Source organism: Bactrocera tryoni, chromosome 4 (genome assembly GCF_016617805.1).
Source record: "Bactrocera tryoni isolate S06 chromosome 4, CSIRO_BtryS06_freeze2, whole genome shotgun sequence".
Classification (NCBI taxonomy): Eukaryota; Metazoa; Arthropoda; class Insecta; order Diptera; family Tephritidae; genus Bactrocera; species Bactrocera tryoni.
This window is the reverse complement of record NC_052502.1, coordinates 21,242,577-21,270,053: the sequence shown is the minus strand read 5'-3', so window position 1 is coordinate 21,270,053 and position 27,477 is coordinate 21,242,577. Positions and strand designations below refer to the sequence as shown.

The 27,477-nt window shown below is 32.4% G+C and overlaps 2 long non-coding RNA genes across 2 annotated transcripts; one reads left to right on the top strand and one right to left on the bottom strand.

The window, feature by feature from the left end:
- Positions 1 to 1,736: 1,736 nt before the first annotated feature.
- Positions 1,737 to 18,906, top strand: LOC120775558. The gene is made up of 4 exons (XR_005705342.1): positions 1,737 to 2,037; positions 14,535 to 14,682; positions 17,460 to 17,749; positions 18,718 to 18,906. It is a non-coding gene; the product is annotated as an uncharacterized LOC120775558 (long non-coding RNA).
- LOC120775557 lies at positions 8,994 to 17,544 on the bottom strand. The gene is made up of 3 exons (XR_005705341.1): positions 16,920 to 17,544; positions 11,991 to 12,222; positions 8,994 to 9,260 (listed from the first exon to the last, which is right to left on the bottom strand). It is a non-coding gene; the product is annotated as an uncharacterized LOC120775557 (long non-coding RNA).
- Positions 18,907 to 27,477: the final 8,571 nt, after the last annotated feature.

Genomic DNA, 27,477 nt, shown 5'->3' with positions numbered 1-27,477 from the left:
ACCAAAAAATTATTTCACTAAAAAATATATTGAAGAAGATTAAAGGAAAGTGGATTTTACCAGTATGCACATACACACATCATCCAAATTGTATGCAAATTCTCTTCTCAAAATTATACACATTGATTTTAGAAAGAAAATCCATCCACAATAAATCCCATCTAAATGTATTAAAAAATTATAATCTGGTCACCCCAGCCACGCGGCGTCGCTTTCAATTCGAATTCCAAATTGACGATTTTTACCAGGCGCGCAAAATTGCCCAGTAAGCAACTGCCGCGAAAAAACCACTTTCCTTATTGCATACCCTCAAGGCGCAAGTGAAACCTACTTTATCGGCAGCTGCAGGATAACCGGAAGCATTGGCTGGTGACACGTTCAAAGGCATAACTTCTTTACAAAAGAACAGATTAGGCGCATTTTACTAGCAAATGAAAGTGCAAACGTGCAGCAGTACAATAAGCTACTAGCAAATATTAACAAACAACAATTGCAGCAAATATTATGGTAAAAAGTGTGATATAACAGCTTTCTGGTGAATACTAGGAATTTTATGTTTTCAATGCAAGATGAAAGGACGTTCGTCTTTCTAATATCTTCAGTTACGTCTTCGAAGCGTATCTGTTGATAATCAGCACTTAAGATTCCCTAAGTTAAACAGAATTGAATGTGTTTTCACCATCTTTTTATCGTAACGCCACGACGCTTATATGTGACTTGAAAGCAAGTGCATCACACAAGTACTATGCTAAGAGAGTAACCTTTCGGGTGACACCACAAGCTTCACAATCGGTTAAGTTTTATATAAGTATATATATATTATACAAATATATGAAGAGCACTGCTATATCCACCGATTACAGGAGTTGCGTGTACGCCTCGGGGCTATGCAACGGAAAACTATTTATTGTCACAGTCTGTTAGGGTGACCAGAAGTATTTTTTTTTTAATTCATTAATTAACCATTTTAGTTTCAAATGAGTAGCTTTTGTGGGGAAATAAGAATATATTTTGATCACCGACCCTTAAATGACTTACAATTTATTTTAGCTTGAGACGGATATAGCTGTTTTGAAGTGTACAAAGATAGTACAAAACGATTGTTTTTAAGCAAACAAGTTTTGAGGCGAATTTAAACTTTTCGCTTTTCTTTAGTTCGCTATGCAAATATCGGATGTTACACATTCACATATTTACTATTTTAAAGGTATAATATATAACACAATTTGTGAAAGTTAACATTGTTATGCAGTTAATTTGACTGCTTAGTAATGGTGCTATCCTTCAATACCTATGTCAACTATTTTTATCATCAACTGTTTCAAGCTGAATCGCTCGGTGTTATTGTCACACCAGCAGAAATGGCAAAAACTGCGTATATACAAATGAACTGTTGACAGTACATAAAGGAGTGCGCTCACTCGTTCTCCTTGCTTATCAGCTTCTGGATCGCCACGGCTCTCCTTGTTTATTAGAAATACTCTACTCTACTCGATCTCAGCAGCTCTTAGTGTATGTGTCCTACCTTTCCTGCATTTTCTTTAGCTTTGATTCTCCATAGCACTTCCAGCTTTTCAATAACTTTTTCCTACGTGGCTCTCACAGCTCACTCTCTCACACCTTGAAATTGTTATTTCGTAGAAAACATGAGTATGTAAATATGCATATTTATTACAATTTTACTTCTATTCATGTTATTCTTGTATAAGCACGAGCTGATGTTTAGACGACTCAATATTCTCTTTTGTTCATATGATTTGATAAACAGCGAAGACTGCCGATATTCATGCCAAATGAACGTAACCAACATGTGGAGCCGAACGAAATAGCAGTGCATTCGATGAAGTACTATGTAGAAGTTGGTGATGAGTGAAAAATAAGTGAAGAGTTTTTGTGTTTAAAATAAATTAGTTTTCAATAAATAAAAGTAAAAATATAGACAAAAGTGATTGATAAAAAGTAAGAGAGTAAAAATAAAAATATTGCAGAAGGTGAGGAAAGATCACTTATAATTCCTATGCATATTTGTAATCAAATGTAAGTAAAATAAATATCAAACGATTTTTACTTTTGGGTAGATAATTTATGTAAGGTGTAAATAAAATATGATTGTGTTAAAAATTTTAATTGTTGATTTGAATTAAAACTAAGAAAAACAGGAATTTCAAATGGCGATTTGTTTCATTGATGAAAAAATCTAAAAAATTTCTTTGCAATGATTAATCTATACCGATGATGGAAGTACTTACCTAAGCAATTTCCTAAAGAACTAACTGACTTTTAGAGCATTCATATTTTCTCTCAAGTCATCGACTTTAATTTCACAGTCTGTACACAGTATTGATAATTCTTAATTGAACTCTTAGTATTATTATTTATTTTAAACAAATAATATATAAACACACCAGAAAGGCAACTTCTTAAATAATTTTTATTGAGCTTTCTGTATGCCGAACAAGCTGCGGAGCTAACCCTGTCTGAAAACATCAAATATGCTTTTATTTTTATTTTGGGGTCATTGTTACTTTTATATTATAATTTTTATTTTTTTTTTGAAAAAGTTTTTTTCCGTACAAGCTGTAACTTGAGTAAAAATTGAGATATTTTTGTGGAGCTTGGTAGGCGCATTCCTTGTCAAGAACAAAAGTATGAGTTCATAGATGGGGTAATCTGACAACTGCCACGCACACAAAACGTCATTAATAGAAAAAATGTAAAGTGCCATAACTAAGCACCAAATTAAGATGTAGAATTGAAATTTTGCATAGCGAATCGCAGTAGCAAATGTCATATATGGGTTAAAGATTATGAAAAAATGGCCCGCCGCTAATTGGTTTAATGCATATATCTCCTAAGCCAGCTTAGCTACAATAAAATAATTTACTTAATGTTCCTAGGTACCAGATATGCGCACCCCAACACCTTTAGTTGACTTTTCAGGAAAAAAATTGAGTGAGACATGTTTCGAAAATTTACTATGATATTAGTAAATATTTGTATTAGTGCTGACAAATTACAAAAGAGAAGGTGAGTGCGAAGTATTAAGTGAGAACCACAGTGAGGGAACTAGGGTAAAGCTGGACTTGGCTATTCTACTTTTTTAAAGCAATTGTAAAATAAAAACTGTGAGATCTGAGAAGACATATATCGACTTAAACTGTATAGAAGGAGAGGCAGAAAATAAGTATATTGACATTAAGTAACAATTTTGGTGATACATTTATCATATTGGAATATCATTTGAAATTATTAGAGAGCTCACTTTGGCATCTCATGTTTAGACTTTTACATGCACTTTCGTATTTTCATTCAATCTTTAAAATCCTGCTCTGCAGACTTTTTAGTGTATAGTAAAATACGTCTACGTATACCTATCCATGGAATTTAAAAGCGACCATGTATTTTCCTGACACTGACATGGTGTGAATGGAACATCTCTGTCGGACACTCAAATTGTGGTAAGGAGGAAGAAAGATGAAAGAGAGAAACAGAAAATAATCTAAAAATAAAATTACATAGAATGGTTGTGAGTACATGCTTGATTGATGATTGGTTGATATGTGGCCACTCTCGATCAGATTGAATTCCTTCGATAAATTAACCGGCACTTGGGCGTTTCAATGAAGACTACATGTATGCGGACTACTAATATTACTTGGTATTTGTGCAAATTCGATGCCGCGTAATGTAGTTCTGCAGTAATGGAATTGCTTGTGTGGAGACTATTTATATTGCTTACTATTTATGCAAGATTTGGTAACGGCACTTAGGCAAAATTTGTTGTAAAGTAATAAAAATCTAATATCTAGTTTACAATCAAATATTGCCAAAATATCGATAAATGACAAAGATTTGTCTCTGAAATTCAGTCTTTCTCGTCCCTCCTTTTTTATTATAAAATAAATTGAGCTGAAGATACATTTAGCTTTCAAAATAGTTCTAGCTACAGCTAGTCAGCCTTTCAGATATTCTATTAATGTTTATGGTTGTTCATTTCAGACTGAAAATTTCTATGTAAACAAGTTGAAAAAGTTCACCACATGATTTTAAATTTAAATAAATTTTTTTAAATTAGTTTCTTTTATATTACCCTTTTTTCTATTATTATTATAAATAACATGTTTGCCTTAAAAGCAAAATCTCAGCACAACTTTTTACCAACTTTATAACAGATATTTCAACGGCCTTTACGGCTTATCCCTCAGTTCTATCGCAGCAAATGTGTAATATGTTTTCAATGATATCCATTTTATCACAAATCAAATGCATATTTATCAAATATAGTATATGTTTAATATGTACATATATTTGTTTTTTTCGAAATGTGGAATTTAGTTGTTCTTGTTTAACTCCCACTATGTAGTACCTATGAGATTAATACATTTTTTTATAATAAATAAAATCCTTTTCTTGCACTACACAAAAATTTTTGAAAAATTTCCTGTGTTTTGTTTAAGGTTTTTATTTAAAATAGTATTAATTTTATTTGCTGTGATTTCAAAATATCAACTTTATGTGATATAAATTATTTTCGACAAGTAGTTCTTTACATACATTCAGTAAGTAGAAGAAACAATGCCATAGAGATACAATTAAATCGACGACTGTAAGTGCTAAATTGAACCTGGTCTTCACGCGATCATTGAAGGAGTTGCACATACAAAAATGTATTTGGTTCCGATCCTCTGGTTGAGTTTTGCATTTAGTATGAAGTTTGCGGTTAAACCCTTCCTTACTTATTTTCCTTATCGTCGATCATTGATTGTTGTTCGATGTCTCATATTTGTTGTTCACTGCGTGCTAAGCAGATATAATACACATTTCATGACCTAGCCGAGTCTGGTGTAAAAAAGAAATTGACATTTGTTGAAAAATAACGGAGTTATAGGCTGTCTTCGGAGGTGCCAAAAAAAGTGCCCCAACTGCTGCCATGATTCCGGGCGAATGAGTAACTGAAACTCAAAAAGTTTATTGAACTTAAAAATATTTCCTATACAATGATCTTGAAAAAATATAAAAAATTAACAAAATTCCGTAATTTTGAAAAAAAAAAATTTAGGTAAAAAATTGTCGCTTTTTAATGCCAAATTGACAATTTTCAAGCAGTCAAAGATCGTAAGTCATTGTATAGTAAATGTAAAAACTTATATATATTTGTACTTGCGAGCGGTCGCTTTTTAGAACGTTGCTATCCAAAAACTATTCAAGAAACTATCTTGCCGTTTTCACAGGATATTTTTGGAAATATAAACTATCGAAAAAGCAAATAAAATTTTTTTTTCGAAAGTGTCACTGTTATAGCCCCTTAAAATGTTGGCAGAGGTAAAAGTAACATGGTTGAGTTATTTTTTAAGTTTTATTGAAGCTCCACGAACTGATTTTAATTAACAAGTGTTTGTAAAAATGTATAGTTGTCGGGCAATTTTTCTTGATTTAAAGTTAATTTAAAACTGTCCATTCAGAAAATACATACCATACCTGTATAAAATATTCTGTACTTAAAGGTTTGGTTCTGTTTTTTTAGTACTTGCTCTCACTTTTATATTTTGAATTATAGTTATATCAAATATATTTGTGGTACTAATATGTTTATTAATTTTTATTTAATAAAAGCGCACAATATATATTTAAACTTACTCACTCAACCCATAGCAACTTAAGCTTATAAAATTAGCGATATTTTGATTAAATTCTCTATTAAAATATATAATATTTCTAGTATAAGAACATTCAGGATGGATTATATCGTAGCAAGTTTTAAGCCCAAAAGGTACATTATCACTCTGTTGAATTGTAATATTTATGAATCCGCAATAGTTTAGTATAATGCGCTTAACTGCGATGTTGATCCAATTAAGGCATAAGTTAAAAAATTATAAATATTAAAAGGTGTGATATTGTTATATCGGAAAATAAAAGTTTCTCAACAAATTACGAGTTTCAAGCCCTTACTAGTTCCCTTTGGCGTCGCTGACAGTAAAAGTGTGTTCACAAGATCCTTGCGTCCTTATAACTGCAGCTTTAAATATAACCTTGTTCTAAAGCAAATAAATAGAGCTTTCGACGTTGCTCAAGTCGATTTTAGCTTACTTAAATGAATTTGTAAATTACCTAAACACATGCAAAAACTTAATTCGATTTAATTTTTTCTACTTGAGCATAACAGCTTAAAGGAAAAATTTGCTAAAATGCAAGAAGGAAAGCAGTCAGTAAACGTTTATGGTTCTCGGAAAACGAACCGAAAAAATAGCGTTGAGAATTTTAATTGCGTTAACTTATTTTTGTAAGTCATACAAAAACATGTTTTTAAAACATGTGTAAACGTTTATGATTTTAAGATATTACAAAATATGAATGTAGCATCATTACTTGTATATTTGTTTGCTCATTAGAAAGAGCCAACTTGAAGATCTCAAAAACTCACCTTTTAATGCAGTTTTGAGCTATGGAATAGTGAAATTCTGTCCAACATAATTACGCCAAGAAGCGCATTGACTGTAATAACTCAGCTTCTTAGCTAAACTGCAATTTAACTTGAGAGGTCGAATAGCTCTAAAGGGATGTGTGTGCACAATCATTCCATTTAAGGCTTTTAAAAAAAGCTCAGCTTTCAGTAAAGGTAAAATAAGTCTTAATTTTGGATGCATGCAAAATATTTTCTCAAACATTCGCTTTACTGTATACTTATACTCGTAGTATATTTATTATATTACATAAGCAATATCTAACAGTAATCTGAATCGGAGATGTCATTACTTTATTATTTATTTAATTAATAAACTGTTACGTCTAACCAAAATTTTATTTATACAGGCTTAAAAAGTAGTAAAACAATAATTAACGTTTCACGACAGAATAGTTGAAAACAATAGTAGCGCAATCAATCAAAAATAGTTGAAGCACTTCGCTGAATGAAACTGAAAATATTTAAAATCTAGCAAACTCCTTCTAGCCTGGTATCCCTGCTGCACACTAAATATAAACTGTGTCAGAGCTTTATATTTCTCATTCACTAAATGTGACCAATGAATTGCAGAGGTGGTCTGTGGTTCAAACATGCTGACGCAATGGCGAATACAACACGCTGAGTGAATCAAGCTCGAAATGAAGCAGGTTGTCCAGCGGAAGTGTGAAATTTCCATTCGCAACAGTATCAGATATTGGTAGCAAACTCATCTCTTGTGTTGACCAAGCTGCTGCAATCAAGATCACAGCCATTATTTGCCCGCCGTTAATAAGCCAGAGAAATATTGCTTATATGCAAGGCGCGTTCCAAAGTAAACAGGAATTTCTGAATCTAGCGCCCCCGCCATCTACATGTCGACTAGTGCGTTAGAATCTGCTATCTTTACCGATTGTCCAGAGAGAGTTTAATGACATTTCATTGATTGGAAGTGACGTTTTTTCGTTTTAAGTGTCAGTATGATTGTGTTATCGGTGCGAGAATGAGCTTCGAACAAAAAGTCAACATTAAATTTTGTTTTAAAATTGGTAAAAATTTTACCGAAACGTTTCAATTGATGAAACCATAAACTTGTTGTCTATCCCGTAGCAGAGTGCACGAGTGGTTTCAACGTTTTCGATGTAGTCGTGAGGACATAAATGACGATCAACATGTGTGCCAATCAAAATCTGTGATCACCGGAAATTCCATCGAAACTGTGCATGAATTCATCAAAAATCAGCCGAAATCATCATTGAAATTCATGGAAATGGAATTGAACATTTCCAAAATATCGATTTATCGCATTTTGAAAGAAAATTTGGGCTTACGAAAGGTATGTGCACGGTTTTGTTACGCACAAATTGACTGACGACCAAAAATTGCTCACAATCCAATATACGAAGGACATCATTAAAGAGGTTTATTTTACCAAAATCATATTTTAACCATTTACCATTCCTCGTATTCACCTGATGTGGCAACGTCCGACTTCTTCCTTTTCGAGAAAATGCATTTGCCCATGAAAGGAAAGCGTTATGCGGACGTAGAGGTCATTCAAAAGGCTTGCATCGGTATACTGACGGCCATACCGGCCAACGAGCTAAAACACTCGTTCGACATGCTTTTGGACCATGCAAAACGCTATATTAAAGCAGAAGGAGACTATTTTGAATAAACTAAATTGATTTTGCCTAAAAACCACAAGTTCTGTTTTTTTTTTTGCAGTCCTGTTTACTACAAGGTGCGTTCCAGTATGTACATATTGTGGATGCAAGTGCCGTAAAAGCCATCAGATTAATATGTATATAAGCATATAAATATACGTAAAGGGCTAGTAGCTTCATTATTTCTAAAGAAAGTTTCGTAATTAAATATCTCCCCCCTGAATATGTATTGGCAGAAGGTCCACTCATCAATATATGCATTATATTTATTTATTCAAAAGTTAGCTACTTAAACCTAAAATGTAACATCAATAAACACAACCAAACTATTTAATTTCATTGTCGTCATACGAATTTGAATTAAAAATTTACATTTAAATTTGATTTAGTTTGTGCTCTATTATTCAGTGGAGTTTCATACAAATAACTCATTGACTACAAAGCCTTAGGAGATTTGACCGATTCTCCATAATTTCTATTGAGCTACTGGAGTTACTGTAAAGAGACATTTTGGTATTAATTATATTTTCAAGAAATATTAAGTTTTATTTTATGTAAAGAGGTACCTTAATATTGTAATAATAATAAAATTTGGGTGAAATTATTGTGTTGAATATTTTTTTATATTGTCATTTATGCAATAAAATTTATTGAAAAGAAGTTTTTCACTCTTTGAAAATCAAAAATAAAACACAGTCTTTCTGCAATGACCAACACGATAGTTGAAATGTCTCTAGTAACCATACAAAAATGAAATCTTACTTTTGAGGAAAACATTTATTTTGACTTAAAGGAAAATTCAGAATTTTTGAGACCATAGAGAGATAACTTACTTATTTGAGTAAACTTTTGACCTTACAACAAATATTTATAAACACAAAAGATTGAGTTTTGCAATTTTATTTAAATAAGTTTAACTGTTGGGTCATTTCACGCTTATCAAGTTTGTACTAGTATCATATAAATATCACAATCAATTTCACTTTAACCTATATGCAAGGTCTTCTGATTCCTGTTTTATTGGTTACATACATATGTACTTATACAAAGCTAATATGTATCATATTATCCAAAAATGTCTACGATATGAGGCAGTATGTTTTGTTAGCCCAGATTTAAACAGCTAATGTACTTATTCCTTCAAGTGTATTCTGTAAATAAGACAAAAACGTGACGCTTGATTAGAAAAATAAAAAATGCTTTATAAAATAATTTTTATATTTATTTTAACAGGATATATGTACATTCGTTTGTCATTTGATATATTTATTTTTACTCATTTAATATGTATCAATAACCAAACAGCTTCCCTCAATTGTTCCATATTTGCAGCCGACTTTTAAAAAAAAATGTGTAAAAATAATTTTACAAAAACTGGAGATTCAGGTTTGTGAACTGTAACGAATCTTCGTTTCTGTACTTTCTGTCTACCTTTATTACAAAACTAAAAGAATTTATAAAGTATTTTTAATTTGTCAATTAAATGCTGATTTCGAAAATTTTTAGAATATTAGTCTCTCCAAGTGAAAAGAGAAATTTGTTAAATAGCCCTATGTACGTTCGTGTCACTAACAACAAAGTAATAAATTCTATTGACGCGCATGCGTAACACATCCTTAGGCAGTTGTCTATTTAGAAGTAAAATTTAATACCTTTCTAATTACATTTTCCGGTGTGCATTTCTACCCTTTTGTAAATATGTATATTTGTGGACATACAGATTGAATATCAATGTATGTACATGTGCTTTATAGTTGTTCAAATATTGATTTGCTTTAATGTTCAATTCATATCAGGCGGAATGTTTGCCTCCATGGGATTTTAGAAAATTATTTTAGCTGCGAATCATAAAACAAGTTTTGAGTATTTGCTTAGGACCACAATTCGTTAACCAAAATATTAAAATATCAAATTCAGTTCAGTTAAAGGTGGTTTAATAAGCGAGTAACTCCATCTTTGCATATAAAATTATCATTTCAAAAGTGTATATGGTGAATATAATCCATTAGAGCAATTCATACAAAAAACCTCACCAACTAATTAATAGTTTTCGAATTTTAAGCTCGAGTGTACTATGTACTTTATTTTTAACATCCTCTTAATTGGACATTCGTACGTATATGATCTTTTATTTTTCCGCGGTGTTAGTTAGTGAGTATAATTTTACATAAATTAAATAATATTACCTTTTCTCCACAAACATCCAGAATATATTAATTAAATCTTTGATTAGTATTAACATTAACTTTATCATTCTTTCAAGAAAGGCCATTTGCAATTGTCTGATTCAAATTCAAACCCGTCTGCGTAATCCACGTGAAAATTCGAAGTATTTGTAATGAAGATGCGTCCTACGGGACTTGCGATTTTCAATGAATATTGCTCGCTCTGGCGTATGGGCAACATTTTGCGTACCGCTTTCATTGCTCATTTGTATAATTTAAAGCTGAATGCATTCATGGGAATATTGGACGGTGATGACTTACTGATTTAGAAAAAGTTTAGTAATCAGTAGTAGTTGCATGTGTCAGACAATCAAGTCACCTGTTCAGTTCCAACAACGCCAATTAATAACTACAGCAATAAATCGTAAACCAACTAGGAAAGTCATTCGGTCTGAATCACAATCATCATAATAACTAACCAGGCTACAGCGTTAGTTCTAAAATTGGATTGAAAACACAGTTTCTGTGACAAGCACATCATATTGTGACAGATATTGTCAATAAATCACACCAAATATTGTTGAACTCAAATTAGTATTTTGAGATATATAGTACGTAGGTGAATATATGATTATATACGACTGAATGAATGAAAGTTTCAGCCTACTGACTGCAGTGCAATATAGTTGGTGTGCAATTGTGCATTTTAATTGCAAATGATTTCAAATTTGACACATCTTACTCCGAAGCAACAACATCTATGAAAATGCATACTACCTCACATTGATTAGACGTAAGTTAGTTTCACCTCAGGTGGTTAAGTTCAAAATTGGTTTTTGTTGCTTTGATCTGAGATTTGATTTTGTGGAATTATAGTTTCCATATGAAACCGACATATGCAGTACGATATGAGGTGTAGTAGTTAGCGACTTGATATAATGTCAAAGTCTACTGTTAAGAAGCCATGTCATTTAAATATACGTGTATGTGTGTGGATTACGTCAAGGTGTTAATTAAACAGTGAATTGAATTTAGTAATCTTTTAGAATATTTCTTTCCATATTTTATATTAATTTTTTTCCTTTTCGCTTTATTATATGATTGCTTCAGTTGTATAAATATAAAATGTCCGTAATAAATATTGCAAGCCTGAAAGCTGTAATGCTCTTGGATTCCGGCGGTCTCAAAATAAACCTCTTTAGGCATAGAATTTATTACGACCAAAGAGTAGTGATACGTGTGAATAAGATAAAGAAAATAAAAATGAAAATGTTGGGAATTACACTACATTGGACAGACGTGAGTAAAAAGTATATGTATGCAGCAGTGGCTAGTTAATTTTTCAGTTCTAGTAACTTCTGCGTTCAACTGAAATCAACTGAAATAAATTTCTTTAAAAAATAGTGAATATAACGGTTCTCAATTCGCTATAGCATTGTCCAAATATAAAACACGAGGCTGCTTTGGCGGTGCTGGAAGAACGATGAGAGTACTGGAAACATTCCTTAAGTCCTAATAGCTGCTTGTCGAGGAAGAACTCCTCTGAATTGATAATATACACCGTACTCAGTTAATGCTAAGCTTAAAAGTAATCCTAATTTCTCAATGGCTATAAACATAATAGTAATAAAAGCTGCTTTATATTATTTTCACATTTAATAAGTTTTTATCAAGTTTTATCAGTCGTATCAATATCACGAGTCAAATCAGTCTTACGGATCACACAAAACAAAAGTGCAGCCGTCTCACACATTTCACACTTCAGTTGGCTTGAAAGGATGAACTATTCACGTGGTTGACCTTGGTTGACCTTGACATACGATGTTGTCACAATCCCCTAAATTGATTTGCATTATTCAGTGCTGTTATACACGATACTGGAGCAGTCTAAAAAATTCCGACACTTTCCTCCTTGTGAGAGGTCACCGTCTCCGGTATAATTTTTCATCTGTAAAACGGAGAAAATTGCAAGATTTATCTAATTAATTTGATAAGAATGATGTAGGAAAAGAATTAAAATAAAGTTTAAATATTTTTATTTCTCTTTGGAATGTAAAATTACAAAAGATTGTTGTAAAGATGCAGCTATAAAACCACAAAATCTTCATCAAATGCAAAGAGAGCGATTACAGTCCAACATTTCTGTATATTATACAGTGACACAACATAAATACATTCAGTTCACCTGTTATTCATAAACTAATGGGTACTCTGATCTCATCATAACTGCTCTCAATATTCGTTGTCTATATTTGTAAGCATGTCAGTACAAATGTCAAATTAGAAGCAACATGCGTTCACTATAATTATTATATTTAATGAACGCATCCTTCGCAACGAACGCTACCCATTTATGAATGACGTCGTAATGGAAGTTTTTGGTATATTAATTGCCTAAGAATGCACTAATGAAATAACGTGCAAATGTTGACTAATAGCTGAACAGTTTCTGAAGCGTAACACGAACTGCATTTAAAAGGAAACCCAAGTATTTATGTTTGTATACGTATGACATGGTAGTGCGGTATTTGTAATTAAATGTATTACGCATCTTTACAGAATATATTTATACATTCGTCAGTGAATCAAATACCACTTCTTCAATGAACATCGCCTTGGCGTGGAATAAAATTCTGCAAGCACTCAAATAATTTACTTTTCAAATTAATGTAGCATTCAGATTGGTTGTTTAGATTTCAAATAAATGGTCATTTTAATGCTCACACATTCACTTAATTGCTTAACCCAAATCGCACTTTGCTAATAAGCGTGCTTCCAAGTATTTTCACACGGTCAGTAGTCATGTAATGGCCAAGAAATTTGGTGAAAGTAGTTGATTAACAGCAATAACTCGCAATAGTCAACTTAAGATAAATACCAAAGATCCATTCATTAAACCATTGAAGTTGAGTGGCACTTGATAGCAACAAATTAATGGCGCTGCTACAAACAAATGTAAGTGTATATGTATATATTAACGGTGATAGAAAAATGTAAGAATAGGAGTATATGAGCAAAGTAGCTTGTATTTGCTTTTTGTATTTTTTGTCTTACAGATCTCGCGTGTTAACAATATAAAGCTGCAGCTTGTTTAGTGTCATTGTTGCACTGGAGACCATAAAGCTTGTAAACTTAAAAAGTTCAAGGCGGAAAGTTAGGGCTTGACTTTACTAATTGCAGTTCAGTGACCATTTGGCACGTGCTAGGAACCGTCAGAAAAAGTACTTGCAATTCTAAAACCAATGCAGTAATTCTAAAAAAATATATTAATTTTAGTTTGACATTGCGACACTGTGTTTATTCGTGAATATAGCTGAACTCCACCGACTGTAAACAATAAAAAATTTGCGCTTCTTTTGCTACTCTGCATACAACAAGTATTTACTGGTCAGCTGCATTGCTTATTTAGGGTAGTTTCTTTCAAATCCTAAAAAGTTGCAAACATTCAAACGTAGTGCATAAAAGCTTTTGACACACAATTTCGATTTAGTTCTTTTGGCACGTGAAAGAGTTTGCGACCATACTCCTTTTCTTGCTTGAATTATTTTATGTCCAACTTTTGTTAGAGTTAGAGTTAGAGTCTAAATTCACTTTACCTTAAATAAATATTTCAGCTTTTTGTTTAATGGTTGAATAATTTATGAAAGCTCTTTTAAGTCCAACAGCAATAGCAAAGTCTACAATTGGCAAATATTTTTTTTTGTTGTCTAAGATGGGTGAGCAATTTATTGAGTAATTTAATTGACAGTTTCTTGAAAGGTTTAAGTTCTTTTGGATAGACCCAGCATTAAACTCGAATGTTATCACATGCATTAGGTATTATGAAATCTCCAAAGAAGAGAAGTTACAGTTTCATGTTGTTGTGCAACTGCTTTTCTACATATGGTAATATTGCCATTTGTCGGATGCTCATAATTTCATTATTTTTTCTACCAGAGTATGTTCCTACACTACTGCGCTCGCTGAACCCTAATTTTTTTAGACAATTTATAGTGTGTAAATAAATGAGTGGCATTGGTGCAAAGACTTTTGAATATACACATCCACTTTCATTTACATCGTTTTGTTAAATCACAGCAGCTGCTATAAAAAGTAAGCTTTTTATTTTTTTATAGCTATAGTTCGATGCATTTTTACTTTATTTTATGTATTTGTGAAGCAAAGAAAACCCCCAGAATGCATGCCTGATTTCTCATTAGTATGAATTTTATAATTCTTGATTGAACTATAATCAAAAATTAAAATTTCTCTTTCTTACAGTAAATCCTTCCTGGAAGAACACAAAAATTTCGCATAAGTTTTCAACTGGCAAATTAAGTTAAACAAGAAAAAACGGTTATTTTCAGCTTAATGGAAGTTTACATATTCACAGGTTCAAATTTTCCTTACCAGAATTAAATTTTTATCGGTGAGTTAGCATGACAGCTTTATGTTATTATTGTTTATCTGAAAAATATATTCAGAAAATATTCAGGCGAACAAACTCTCTGATAATTTATGTATTTTTTTCTAGAGAGTCTCATACGTTTTCTTCTCGTTGTTACAGGTTTCGTTGCAAACTTAATATACCTTGTTCAGAGTAGAAAAAGTTTTGTCTGTTTGATAAAAAAGAGCAAAGTAAACCAAACCTACTAACAAATGTGTAAAATAGTATCACAGCAAAGGTTTGTAAACATATACCCATGAACGCACATTTACCGTTCAAATTGAACAAGAAAAGTACATCGCATTTGAAAGGGAATTTACAAACAACTTAAGCACAACGCCTCCTCTATGAATATCTGCTAGTCGAAAATTTATTTCTATTCTATGGCCAAGAAGAGAAGAAATTGAACGCACAGAGGCATACACATATTTTTCTTATTTACCAAGAAGGATGCCTTTTACATTTATTTTCATAATTTATTGAATCAGTTTCATATTTCAACTGTGATTTTAAGAGACCGATTTAATGTCACTACTTGATGAAAGTAAATAAATAAACTGATGTATTATTTATTTGCAACTTGAGACATCACAATCAGATATCAGAGTTAAATTCCACTTTAGAAAAAATGTGTCCTGAATTAAGCGGCAGTTCAAGTTTGCGGTTATTAATCTTAGACTTAATTTGAAGAAATGTGAAGTAAGTATAACAAAGGCTCAGTCTGTACAAAGTAAATTGCATTAAATTTTTTACAACAAATTGGTGTTTAAACTAGCACGTAGTCTTTCACATGTCTGCAACGAACTGGCACGTTTGCCGTTCATATTTCAGTTGAACACGTAAATTAGTTTTCCGATTTAGAAAATTTATTTTTGCAAAGAAAAACATAAAACAGCAAATCGCACCATAAGCAATAATGTATGAACTAACTGCACGGTGCATTCGCTAATTTGACGTGTCGTATTCGTAACCTTGCATTTTATGTGTGGCAGTCATATATGATGATTAAATAATCTCACGTATTTTAATTTATACGCTTAAGCTGCTAAACGAATGAAAGCATGTAAGAAATTTATTTAATTTACAGTGCAAAGTTAATTGAATGTTAACGGAAATGATGATTTAAATGATGTCAAAAGCCTTTATACATTTTCGTTTGCAAGAAAACTCTGTTTTAATACATTTGTTGTTTGAACTGCATTTTAACAGCTGCGATAAGGTCCAAAGTTGTAATTTGTTCTATTATAATATTGTAGTTCATAGCAAAGAAAAACTGATCAATTTAATGTTTGTAAGATCGTATATGAATCGTATTATGATAATAGATATTCAAATGGTTAAATGTGAAATGGGCTGAAAAAAATTTGATACGTTCAGCTGTTGTCATCAACCGAAATTATTTACAGAACGGAATGATATTTTAAATATATATTTAAAATATATTTTTTCCGGTTTCAAGGTTATTATTTTACAAATTCTATAAAATTAAAGTTAGAAGACAAGGCTTAAAAAAATAGAAAACCTCTTAAAAACCTTAAAAATCCAGTAAATTTACATATATTGAATTAAAATTTTCTTCGTCATTCATTAGATTTATCGTGTTCACTTAATTCAAGTATTTATATTGAATCTTTTAGTTCGCTTAGGTTGTACTAATTATCAGTGGTTGACTGTGTGAATCTACGGTCATTGCAAAGCTGACAAGCACACCTGCCTCACCCAATAATGTGATAGCTAATTAAAGAAGTATTGAGATATTACTAGTGAACATTTTTGCAACATTACAAGATATGTACATGTGTTCAAGTAGTGAAGCTTAGTATCCTGATTTTCATTTTACTGAACTTTCTATAGTAGAGCTAGAATACTCCAATTAAAATATCTTATTGTTTAAGATTTTTGATCAAACATTATTCGAATGCAGTTAACATAAAAGTGAAATACATTTTTAAAAGTTATGGATATAGTTTTGAGAATAAAGAATTTAGTACCATATATAAAAATCCAAAATGTAATTAAGATCATAGTCTTCTACGTTAGTGGCGTCAAACTCATTATATTTATCACATTATAACTAAAATAATAAAAAAAATTAAATTTCGGAATCATTTCAGCTTAACTACAGCAAAACCGAACAAAACCCAAGCAAGGGGGTATTTGATTCGAAGAACATATGTACGATTTATTTTTTCCCATTTCGAGGGTGTTTTAGAACCCACCTTTCGTGTCTTTCCTTTGCCTTCGTTAACATGTTACTGTTTGCTTTTCATTATTCATGCGTAATAGGTGCGACCCTTACTAGCTGACCTGCCTCTCTTGCTGCTTGTATCTATAGCAAAAACAACAAGAATTTTGTGTGAACACATTGTCCGGTAAACGTGATTAATTTGGAGCCTTTCCAGGAATTGTGTTGGAATTTCATTATTTCGCTCTTGGCCTATAAAGTAATTTTTTTGGTGACACCCATGGGAGTGTCGGCGACGTACTTCGAGCAAATATAATATATTGTACTCAAATTGTGGCGTGTGTAGTTGCCTTCAAATTTAGAGCTTATGTGCGCTTTAATATTCGTGTCAGTCAGCTGTCAAATTAGTTGTTCTCCAACCTTTTGCTACAATTTGGACAGACATAATAAAAAAAGTTAAATTTATTGCTTACAAATTTCTAAAGACTATTTTAAGCAACTTTCATTTCATATGACCTTAAATTTCACGGATCTTATAAATTGCTAAAAATTAACAGTTTAACCCATTTTCCAGGTTGCTAGTACAATTAACTAGTTGGTGTTCACGTCAATTATCCTCACCAGTTTTGATTTCCAAGTACATATGTAAAACATAAATAAAGTCAATCGAAGATATGTGTTGCTTGTGATAAATTATCATTAATTCATGTTTGTGCATAATTAAAGCATACAACTCAATTACTCTGCTGTGCTGCTTATCTTGATTCGGCTGATGCACTTTTCCACTGGTAGCCACACGCACCTATTAAAAAATGAATCGGGCGCTGGATATAGCAGCTTGTGAGACACGCAAAAGTAACAACAGTAAGTAATAACAGTGCTCTAAAATTATTAAAAATAAGCTCTTGTTTAACAGTATGTAAAAAACTACTAACAACAAGGATTGTCCTTGGTATTAGCACATACGTCAATTTCATAACCATTTTAAAATACATATGAGTTTTGATGATATATTTACATTATCAATTCCCGGTATTGGCTACTCAATATTTTATTTGTATGTGTTCCATGAATGTCCAGATAATTTACCGGCTTGAATATTGTGAGGATTACGCACATTGCTTATTCGCATGAGGAATTCTGATCACTCACAGCTGAACGATTGTGAGCAATCAAGTACAAATTATTTATTTATAAAAAGTTGCAATCGTTTTTAACAAAAACTAGCTTCAGTGAGGAATCACCAATATACATATATTCGTTTATTCGTTTTCCTGCTGACAGATAATCTATGGATTATTAACAGATTTTCTGTAAATTGTGCCATCAGCACGAAAATATTTCGATCAATGTGTGAATGATGTAAAGAAGCTACCAGAAAGCTAAATTCGAAGAAATAAATACCTATACATACATAAATGCTTATATGTTTTGCTTTCAAGTGTCATCTGTGCAAATGTCCTTAAGTAAGTTGAGAGTACTCATAGTACTAGTTTTGCAACAGGAATTCGAAAGCCTGAAGTAGCCAGTTGAATAAGTATACTTATTTGCAATGAAGAATTTGTAGAAAAAAGATTTTACTTGTTTAGATTGTCAGTTAGATTGTGTAACCATTTACGGAGAAGGTCTTCCGTTTTAATTTTTTACAAAAGTCTTTCTAAGTATATTTCAACCCGCTCTAACTATTCTAGGTTTACTTAAGGGTATAGAATATAAGTGTGTTAATATTTCTTTTGGGATAAATAAAATAAATGATAATGAACATAAGAAAAGATTAATTATTAAAATTATTAAAGATTATTAATTTGTAATTTATTTATTTTTTCATTTAGCTCCTGAAACTTTTGTAACATTTACCCTGGGAATCTAACTAAATAAAAATAATTAAGCTATATCCAGGCCAACCGGCGGAGAAACGGAACAGAAGTTTAATAGTCAGAACTTTATTGTTGACGTATGACAAGAACCAACGATCATGTGGGATAAGGAACTAATTCAAAAACCATTCATATTCTAATTTCCATTATATGAATATATACTTATATATATATTATTAATAAAGACAAATATAGTATAGAACATACATATATAAGTAACTAAAGTTAATAAATGTAAAAGAAAAGTAAATAATCTGAGCTAAATAAGTAAGTAAAGTAAAAGAAAGGTTCTGTTAATAACTAAAAAAAGTTGAAATAAAGAAACATAAACACCATAAATTTGTTTAATTTAAAATCGATTGAGTTAGTGGGTTTTACATTTATAGGTTTACATTTTTTACATTTATAGATATTGTATATAATAAAATTAATTATTATAAATATAAAATCTTAAATTCTGGCCTTAAAACCCAAAGTTTACAAATAAAAACGAAACCTCAGCAGCCTTTTTCTAAAGAGACGTAAAAATTTGATCTGGTCACCCCAGTCACGCGGAGGCGCACAATCGCTGAAGCACAAATAGTCGATTTCTACCAGGCACGCAAAGCTGGCTAGGAGGTAGCCGCCGCGAGAAAATTGAATTTTCTGTTGCATACCTCAAAGGCGCAGGTGAACTGGAACTGCTTTAGCGACAGGCGCAGGATAACCGGAACTAAAAACTGCTGGCGCATTTAGAGGAATAACTTCGTTAGAATAGAACCGTTTTTGTGTCCGCGACCGGTAATTGAAAGAACAAGTCTGCAGCTTTACAGCAAGCTATTAACTAATATTTACAAGCCACAAACAGAAGAAATATTTTGAAAGTAAATGCGATATATGAACTTTTTGTTAATATTTAATCATTTTATAGTTTAAAGCAATATGGAGAGACGATCGTATAACTGTTCTCTAGAAATACGCTCCATATGTATTTGCTCTTATATAGTAGCACTACAGGTTCCCTAAATTCAGCTAAAATTTACGTTTTTTGCTCCACTTACTTATCGTTAAACTATCACGCTTGCATGCGTTGTGAAAGTGTGTGCAGCTCACTTGTTCCATTCTACCGTTTTTATCTTTTAACTGACACCAAATTCATTGAAATCAGTAAATTTTTTCAGAAGTTATACTGAATAAATTAATGGCACTGCTATATCTACTAGTTACAGTAGTTGGTTGTGCGCCTCGAGGATATGCATTAGCAGATCTGATGATTAAGAGTTTTACCCAAAATCGAAGAAGCATGTGAAGGTGACCAGATGTGATATTTTCTTAATTCTTACAATCCTAACATATGTAAGTATATTGTCTTTTTGGTGCGAAATGAACAGGACGTATGGACGTACATGCATGTAAATGAACATACATATGTACATACAAGTTACTCTTATTCAAACATACTATATGCAATTTATTTTATTTTTCAATATTATATGTATTTTTAGTACAATAAATTATTTTTATTGTGGTCACTCTATTCTTGCAGGAGCACGAGTTCGATTTTACACTTCTCATTGTTCTCACTTGCTCACCTCAGCATGCAAAAAACCAACAGCACACACCATTAGCATGCGGTGACATGATGTGATAAACGGCGAAGGCTGCCGCTGTTCGTGCCAATTGAATGTAAACAAGTTGTGGAGCCGAGTAAGAATAAGTGCATTCGTTGTTGTGGAAGAGAAAAATGTTATTATGTGAAAAGAATTATTGAAAATGGGTACTGTGTAAAATAAAATAGTGAGAAATATTTACAAAAGTATGGTATAAGCGTGAGAAAATGTGAAAACTATAATAAATTATTTAATATAATGTAATTTGAATAAAAATACATACCACAAAAGTAAAAAATAAATGAGTAAAAAAGTGTGTTGTGAAATAGAATAAAATTTGCTTACATTTGTACATAACTGAATTTCAAGCTAAAGTATTTCATAAGCATGCGTTACAGCAGAGTATGCGTGTGGAAAAAGTTAAAAATAAAAGTGAAACGTGAAAAGGCTTGTAAAACCCCAACAAACAAATTGATAATTACCCAAGGTAAGTAAAGGAAAACCACTATGTGTATTTGAAAGTAAAGTTATAGCAAAAATAATATATCAAAATATTTCCATTTGGATGACTTATTAGTGAAATAATGTCAAATATTTTTTCACAACCATTACTGTATTTTTCTTAATGTCTGAAATATCTCTAGAATGTTACTGATGTTAGTGTATTTTTGCCTAGGTGTAAGTCCTAAAGTTATAGTCTTAAAACTATTTACAGAAATCGTCATTAAAAGAGATTTTGATATACAGAACATACTTAGTTTAAGGAGTGTTATAACTTAGCGCCCCTTGCAGTTGAGGTCATAGACATAAATGCTTGGTTGTAGAGGGTTCGGCATCATCCTCATACAACTGATTCTTATTTTAGAAATACAGAAAGTTTTCTCTATGCAGTTTCAGAAAGTTTACCATAGATACAACAAAAAGCAATGAAGTGGAAGCTCCTTTGGAGACCTTAATGTAAACGTTAATTTTATTAAGGATACGGAGTCTGATAACGTTTTATGCTGATGTTGGGATTGGTTTGTCTTAAATTTGCTCAGAACTATTTATAAACATAGTTTCTTTATCTGTTATCAACTTTAACTATGCGGGAGTACTAAGGCTAAACAAATAGTGAAACAGTGGCGCCTGAATAGTAATCGCTAAGATTATTCTGATATGAAAATCGGAAGCCTTTTATTTATTGTTGATACATATGTATATTAATATTTGAAAGTTACCAAGTGTATTCAGAAAGAATATTCCAAATTTTACTTAATTTACTTTTCTGGCTGCACTAACATTTTAAGCCTAAGTGTTTTATCAACAAACGTTATTCGCTAAATGGTAAATAAAGGTTTCATTGAACTTCTCATGGTCAATTTACGACAAAGTATGTTAACTGAAATTCATATAACTGTTTGAATTAGGGGGACATTTGTGCATTTAATTTACAACCGCTTACAACATAGCGGTTATGTTATTGCAAAACTGTAAACAATAGAACGAAAAGAGAAAACAAATAAAATCTATAAAACAAATAATAGTTCCAAATATACTAGAATTTACTCCGATGTTTGATAAGATACTGATATGAGCAACATTAGCACAAATAGTTCGAGGTTCTGAATAAATTAACACCACAAAATATATAAAATAAATTGATTGAAAATGAACACACACAAATAATAAAATTCACAACCAATATATGATTATTTACAAATATGGTGTGAAATTCACAAGGTCACAATTTGTTTACGTTTCCAAAAATAAAAACATACGTAAGTAAGTAGTATGTAAATTCACAACAAATGAAGCTTCGATATTGACCTTAAATATTTATACTCATATTAAAGCAATTACACCTCTTTACTATGAAAGTATTTAATTCAATGTTTAAAGTACTAACTTAGTGAAATTTAATCCAAATTTTTGTGAAAAAATGTTTTTTATAACAAATTTCTTCTAAAGAAGAGTGAATAAATTCATACTATATGTAAATATCACACCATTCATCCTAACACCACATACAGCAAGTGAAATAAATTGATCAGAAACATATAGTACATAGTATATACCTAATGAGTTAACATCTACCTGGCTTGTGTTAGTGGTTTATTTTCTTGTTTTGTTTCTCTTATAGATAACAATGGATGGGTTCTTATTATTTGACATTCTTTGCTGTTATAACGTAGACAATTCCCTGTAATTTGAAAATTTTCATGTGAATGAGTAACGATCTCACTGCCAGCGGCACTAAGCTCACTGAGCCAATAAAATTTTTGAAGGACGCGAAATACTACTTTGGTTGGGCTAAAAGTGGCTTGGCTCGGTCAGTCGTATACTGAAATATAAATCTATAACTGTTTCGCCAAGTACCAAGTGTATTTATTCACTGAAAATACCTTTTATAAAAGTCATTATGGTCTTAGCTTAAAACTAGTATAAACCTTTATTAGTTGACTTGTGTATATGCATTACATTACACATACATTACACATTATCTTAAGCCAGCAGATGAAAATCACGGAGAACTTATAAAATGTTTATTTAAATGCTCAGGATGATCGATTTAGCCAAGTCCGTATGTCTGTATGCATAACATGCGGACTTATTTCCACACCACTGTTATCATTTCGTCTTGTTTGAATTAATTCCTCCTCGAAATAAACTTTTTAAAACTTCTTCAAATCGAGTGTTGCTGGTAAAATCTGCCTCTATACAAAGTAATATGAAATTGAATCAGTCGAATTGAGTGGTTGGCTATTATCTGCCGTGTTCTTCGCTTTCTATGAATTTTTTCTTAAGCTTCATATTTTCGTAAGCAATAAAACCTTATTTTTTAATTTTATGAAATTTCTTTTGAAAGAAATTCTTATGGAGAAATTTCAAAATAATTAAAATTGAGTTTAGAAAATATTTATTTAGTTTAAAAAATAGTTTGAAAAAATGCACTAATTTCTTCAGATATAGTAAATCACAAACATAAGTTTATTTGCGTTTATGAAAAGAAATAAAAGCAGTATTTTCATACAAAAAAATCTATCTTCATATACATACAACACAGACATATAAATTTATCAACTACTGGAAATCAAACCAGTTACGTCTTTCCTACACGTGTCTGTAAATATAAGTATTTATTTAGGAACAGTATTAATTTTTCAGTAGCATACCTAATGCACCCATATACAAAGTAAATTGCAAAAATTGCATATGACAAATACACAATAGACAAAAGGAAAACTATAAACGTATATACCAAATAAGCACCGACATACATACATACCACACATTTTGTTTGTTTACGAAATATTAATGCTTCCGTTGTTTAATATAAATATTTGCAAACATGTCTACCAACACGATATTTATATATCATATCGATATTTACTATGCATGCATTATATATGTGAGTACCCTGTAGGAACAAATGTTATACAAAAAAAGAAAAATTGTTTCCACTTTTTTTTTTAAAGGAATATAATATTTTGCATCTGTTTTACAATAAATAACAAACACTTTATCGTTTTTGCAAATATTTTCATGGATTTAGAAACACTTCAACCCTTTGGATCAGAATGGATCGGTCTTTATGTTATAATAACAAAGCTTAGCAAACACTTCTTTTTGTTGGCGTAGCAACCGCTTGCGCGATTATAGCCGAGTTAAAAACAGCGCGCCAGTGATTTCTTCTTTTCGCAAGGTGGCGCCAATTGAAAATTCCAAGCGAAGCCAGGTCCTTCTCCACCTGGTCTTTCCAACTGGGTGGAGGTCCTCTTCTTGCTCTGCTCCCACCGGCGGGTACTGCGTCGAATACTTTCAGAGCTAGATTGTTTTCGTCCATTCGCTGAACTGCCAAAGTCGTCGTATATCTCATACATCTCATTGGTCCATCGAATGCGATATTCGTCGTAGTCAACGTGCAAAGGACCATACATCTTTCAAAAGATGTGCACCATATAGCAGAACGGGAATGATTAATGACGTGTAGAGTTTGGTTTTTGTTCGTTGAAGTTGAACCTGTCGGCAAGAGTTATTCTGTGTTGGATTTTGAGACTGACGTTGAATTTGCTAGTGTTAATGCTGGTTCCAAAATAGACGAAATTATCCACGACTTCGAAGTTAAGACTGTACGTCGCGAGTGCGACGACTGTTTGTTTGATGGCAGGAGATATTTCGTCTTGCCCTCGTTATCCACCAGACCCATTTACTTCGCTTCCTTATCTATTCTGGAGAAAGCAGAACTAACAATATCAATATCATCGACATACGCCAGCAGCTGTATACTCTTATAGAAGATTGTACCTGCAGCAGATTGAAGAGTCGCACGATAGGGAGTCGCCATGTCTGAAACCTCGCTTGGTATTGAACGGCTCGGAGAGGTCCTTCCCGATCCTGACGGAGCTTTTGGCATTGCTCAACGTCAGTTTACACAGCCGTATTAGTTTGTGGGGATACGAAATGCAGACATCGCGGCATAAAGGCAGCTTCTTTTCGTGCTATCGAAAGCAGCTTCGAAATTGACGAAGAGGTGGGGTGTGTCGATTATCTTTTCACGGGTCTTTTCCAAGATTTGTCGCATACTGAATATCTGGTTGATTGTTGATTTGCAAGGTCTAAAGCCACAGATAAGGTCCAATCAGTTTGTCGACGGTGGGCTTTAATCTTTCACACAATACGCTCGATAGAACCTTATACGCGAGTGGAGTGTGGAGACTTATCACACGGTAGTTAACGCAGATTTTGGGGTCTCCCTTTTTGTGGATTGGGCAGAGCACACTTATATTCCAATCGTTGAGTATGCTTTCGTCCTATCATATTTTACAAAGAAGCTGATGCTTGCTTGTTATGATATTTGAAGAGCTCGGCTGGCAATCCATTTCCCCCGCCACGTTGTAGTTCTTCGGACGGGTTATTGCAATTCGAACTTCTTCACGGTCGAGTAGAGGAAGTTCTGCTCCATCGTAATCGGTTGGAGAATCGGGTTCGCCCTCTCCTGACGTTATGCTTTCACTGCCATTCAGCAGGCTGGAGAAGTGTAACCTCTATAATTTTCGTATGCTCTGGGCATCAGTCACTAGATTTCCCATGGGGGTTCTACAAAAGTATGCTTCGGTCAGTAAACTTTCTCAGGCAGTCTTTTTTATCTCCACTGCGACAATAAAAAATAAATTTTATAAATGTGCTCACTATATGTCAATTAACGTGTGACATATTTGTCATGAAAAGAATCTCAAGATCTCTTTCGGTTCACTCAATATAGGAAATGTTTTGGATAAGAAGCATGTCAACAATAGGTTCATGACAAAAGGCTGAGTTTTTGGTGAAACACGAAACTAAAGTCATCGCCCAGTCACCATATTCGCCAGATGTGGCTCTCTCCTAGGCGACACTATATATAAAAATCGCCGCTTTTAGCGTCGTAAACAAACAGCCGCAAAACACAACATTGTATTGAAGAAAAAGTTTGACTAATCTAGAAAAAATGTTTATCCGAGTGCAAGTCAAATTTGATCTTAAGTGCTAAAACTGCCTTGTATGTTCTCAAAAACTCTTGCTCAAAACATTTAAGCATTCACCATTATCTGCTTTTCTTCTCTGTTGATTTTTTTATATCTTTGCTATAGCTTCGGTTTCCTTCCCTCCACTAATCTACCTATGTTTTTTCCACTTTTTCATTCTCTTAACTATTATTTTTTCATCACCGTTTTCCACTTTCTTCTTCAGTAATTTTTTGAGTATTATTAATTTGTTTTTCACTGACTATACCTTTGGTTTTCAATGTTCTTCTCGTAATTCTCTTATGCTTTACCTTCTCATTTTTATTCAGTTTATTTGTTTTCCTTTTAAGTCACCCTGCTTTCGCGTTGGAAGCCTTTTGGCTTCGCTGGTTTTGTAAGTAAGCTTACTAGTAATATAACGAGCTGCATTTAGTTACATATTTCAGAAAGATAATTTTGAAAACGTCCAGAGGCTTTTAGAATTTTGCTATTAAAAGCTGATCTATATTATTCATGTGTTTCAGTCAAACTCATATTGAGTTACTAGCAAAAATCTGTTCTACAACGAAATGCAATAATGGTTCAGTGCATAAAATAATTCTTAGCGATAAATTTGGTTCGAAAGTTGCCTTCTGCACTTAAAAAACTATGAACATACTTAAACAATTAAATATTGAAAGCTGAAAAGGTGGCTTTACACACACATATAAAAAATATAAATTTCCCAGGATCGCTGAGAATCTATTTATATTCTCGTAGCACACCGGATTGATGTTGAGTTGAAGAGCAAACGACTGGTATCGAGCTGGAACCGTAAGTCGACGTTTTTAATCGCACTATATTGTAGCACGCGGGTTAGGTGCCGGTAAACGAAAAGTTGTGCTTACGCGGCGCAGTGTAGAGTCGAATCGGTGTATAGCGAAAGTTGAAGTGTAGATGGGCGACCTGCAGCTGGCGAAAAATGATGAGCTTTCCGCTTGTCCATTCCTTTGGTGAGTTGGGTTGCATTCAAGTGTGGTGTGTTTTAATATCCTCAGCTGTGGTGAATTAAGCTGTCGCATTAGGATGCGCTAGTTTTACCGAGTAGAGGGGGTGGATGCTTAACTCATTTAAACAGTGGCAGATAGACCAACAAATTTTTCGTTCAGTTCAAACACCGCCGATAAACTGTAAGGCGATTCATTTCAACAATTCTGTAATTAAATTTTCCGTTGCAATCCTCAGGGCGCAAAATTTTCGCGGATTTCTTACACATAGATATCGTTGGTTAAATGGGATTTAAGCGAAATGCATAGTAATTATCTACCGATTAATGATGTTATATATATTTATATGCTGTACGAATATAAGTATGTACATGCATCAGTAGTTAAGTAATTTAATTTGATGCGTAGGCACGTTTCACCTGAATGTCACCCTATCGCTGACATACCGACGCGAAGTAGTAAATGTATGAAATATGGAATGATTGAATGAGTTAAGAATCTTCTTGCGTAACTTTTGCGTATAACTGCTCTTCGCAATCCGATGTACATACGTACGTGTGTTCGAATGAGTGTGTAATTAAATCAGGCTACTCAAAAGCTTTCATTGATTTAATCTTTTTTTTTTTGGTTTAAATCTCTTTTGCTTACCTTGATTCT